Source organism: Octopus bimaculoides, chromosome 2 (genome assembly GCF_001194135.2).
Source record: "Octopus bimaculoides isolate UCB-OBI-ISO-001 chromosome 2, ASM119413v2, whole genome shotgun sequence".
Taxonomy (NCBI): Eukaryota; Metazoa; Mollusca; class Cephalopoda; order Octopoda; family Octopodidae; genus Octopus; species Octopus bimaculoides.
Window position 1 is genome coordinate 91,967,054 of NC_068982.1, and position 3,347 is coordinate 91,970,400.

At 37.5% G+C, this 3,347-nt stretch overlaps 2 protein-coding genes across 5 annotated transcripts in view; one reads left to right on the plus strand and one right to left on the minus strand.

The window, feature by feature from the left end:
• Positions 1–3,347, minus strand: part of LOC106873936 (neuroepithelial cell-transforming gene 1 protein) — a 93,970-nt gene that overhangs the window by 83,304 nt on the left and 7,319 nt on the right. The window lies entirely within an intron of this gene.
• The window catches only part of LOC106873938 (baculoviral IAP repeat-containing protein 7), a 66,264-nt gene that overhangs the window by 20,361 nt on the left and 42,556 nt on the right, over positions 1–3,347 (plus strand). The window lies entirely within an intron of this gene.

Consider the following 3,347-nt stretch of genomic DNA (forward strand, 5'->3'; position numbering starts at 1 on the left):
TATATATAGGTCTGTGAAGGTGCATAGCTCAGTGGTTAGAGCGTCGAGCTTACGATCATGAGGTTGTGAGCTTGAATCCCGGACCGGGTTGCGTGTTATGTTCTTGAGCAAGACACTTTATTTCATATTGCCCCAGTTCACTCAGCTGTAGAAATGAGTTGCGATGTCACTGGTGCCAAGCTGTATCGGCCTTTGTCTTTCCCTTGGATAACACTGGTGGCATGGAGAGGGGAGGCAGTATGCATGGGCGACTGCTGGTCTTTCATAAACAACCTTGCCCAGACTTGTGCCTGGGAAGGTAACTTTCTAGGTGCAATCCAATGGTCCATCATGACCGAAGGGGGTCTCAGCATATAGGTCTACTCCATTCCATAACTCTTGTATGTATATATATGTGTGTGAGTGTGTGTGTGTGTGGAGGCGCAATGGCCCAATGGTTAGGGCAGCGAACATGTGGTCGTAGGATCGTGTTTTGATTACCAAACCGGGCGTTGTTAGTGTTTATTGAGCGCAAACATCTAAAGCTCCATGTGACTCCAGCAGGGGGTGGAGGGGAACCCTGCTGTACTGTTTCACCACAACTTTCTCTCTCTCTTTCTTTCTGTTTCTGTTGTACCTGTATTTCAAAGGGCCAGCCTTGTCACACTGAATCTCCCTGAGAACTACATTAAGAGTACACATGTCTGTCGAGTGCTCAGCCACTTGTATGTTAATTTCACGAACAGGCTGTTCCGTTGATTGGATCAACTGGAACCTTCATCATCATAACTGACAGAGTGCCATGTATACACACACACACACACACACACAAATATTGATGATGATTTTACATCCTTTTCTGTACTAGCAAATATGCAACCTAAACACTGCATGCCAAACTCACACTAACTCCATGAACAAAGACTTCAAAAGCAGTCCCCCACTCCCAATGGGGTCATGCTAATCTCAACCCTTTCATCAGGAAGAATATATAGATGCTACTCATACCAAGAAAACATCATCTTATGCTCCACTTAGTAATAAGTAGCATTCAGCTAAAGCTCTCACTGAGGATTTATCCTGGTAAAAGCACATCTTTAACATAGCAAGAACTGCATACCAACTACTGGCCCTTCTCTTCAGTGCAAGAACATGCAAGCCAAAATTTGAAATTATTATTATTATTATTAAGCCAGCACTCTCGCAGTCATTAGCACATCAGATAAAAAACTTAATATTTCTTCTGGCTTTTTACAATCTGAGTTCAAATTCTGCCAAGGTCAATTTTGCCTTTCAGCCTTTCAGGATTGATAAAATAAGTACCAGTTAAGCACTAAAGTCGAAGCAATCAGCTATCCTATTCCTCCATAATTGCTGGCTTTATGCCAAAATTTGAAATCATTACGATTATTACTGAGTGTGCAATGTAAACCATGAAAGTGACACTGGGGTACACATATACAAAGCCCAATATAGCCATCATGACTACCTGTCTGATAAGGGTACACCAGGCACATGTAACACAACCATATGTGTGTGACATGGTGATCTCATATCTACATAAATAGTGCATGATCATGCAGTTGGAGCCCAGTTAAAATTTTCTTCAGGCTAAGTAGCCCTTCCCACTGAAAAGGTACCTGAATAAGGGCTGTTTAAAGATGATAAATGAAACGCCCATGTTTCCAAAGGTGAATTATTCAAACCCCAATGAATTCCTCTCAACACATGGCTATGATGCTCCCCAACTACTCCTGCGCATAATGAGAGATGCACATATTGTCAGGCAATAAGGGACATGCCCAACTGATTAAGGTCAAACAACTGACAAGCAAATCTGCTCTTGAGCAGAATGTTTGTTGTAGCTCATTTTTACACCTAGACAAAACATGTATATCATAACACTTCCAATCAGTTAAGATCAGAAGTAATGATAGGTACTGCCTGTTGGGGGTCAATAAATTAAGTACCAGTGAAACACTAGGGTTGATGTAATCGACTTGCCTTCTCCCCCAAATTTCAGGCCTTGTGCCTTTAGTAGAAAGGATTATTATTATCATTTATAATTTCTAACATTTGTCCCCAGGGCTCATTCATACAAACAATTAGAAGTAAACAAAAATATAAACAAAATAAAGTTACGTAAAAATGAGATGTGCAGGAAGATATTGCACAATATATTTAAAGATAATGATAAAAATAATATAATAACAACAACAACAACAGCAACAATTATAATAGTGACGATGGTAACAATAACTGGTCAATAGACTAGCAGAAGTGGTTGTGCGTCAGACTAAATATCTTATAATATTTAGTTACATCCCTTTGAATTTAGAGTTTAAATGCCATAAATTCAATCAATAAAATAAATACCAGATGCGTATTGGAGGTTATTCACTCTCACACCTCTTACTTTCATATCTATCATCTTGTAACAATGTTACAAACTGTTATTATCATTAATTGAATTTATCTAATTTGGATACTATAGACAAACGCCCCAGGATGGTTATAGCCTGCTGGCTGAAACTAGAAGAGGTATAAAACATTAAAAGAGATTATCAATAGACAGACAGACTGACAGACCGACAGACAGATCGACAGACAGATCGACAGACAGACAGATCGACAGACAGACAGACCGACAGACAGACAGACAGACAGACAGACAGATAGATGGATAGATACATACATACATACATACATACATACATACATACACACACACAATCCTATGACTATATATATATATGTATATGTATATATAAGATGTCATTTCCCAGAATATTTCCCAGTTCCTGTAGTATCATATACCTTAAGTCCAGTATTGTATAGTATTAAACTGGATTGTACTTTTCTATATAACAAGTTCTATCTTTTTGCTACCATTTCACCAAAATAAAACAAACTACCAACACTATAAACGGAACTATCATTACAATCATCATCACCATCATTACTAGCATCATCCTCATCATCATCATTGTCGTCATTATTATCATCATCATTATTATCATCCTCATCATCATCATATCAACAAAATAGAATTGAAAAATGTCATAAATGGATGGAAGAGGAGAAAAATTAAAGCAAAACAAGAGACAGAAACAAAGAAACTGAAAATGGTTTGAGGAGAAAATACAAAATAAATGTGGAAGATGTGTATGTGTATGTAGAGAGAGAAGGGGGGGGAGACATACCTACATATACACACACACACACAAACACATACATACATACATGTGTGTATGTACATATCAATACATACACATACATTTAATACAGATACACACACTCAAATATATGCAGAGAGAGAATATATATATATATATATATATATATATATATATATATATATATATATA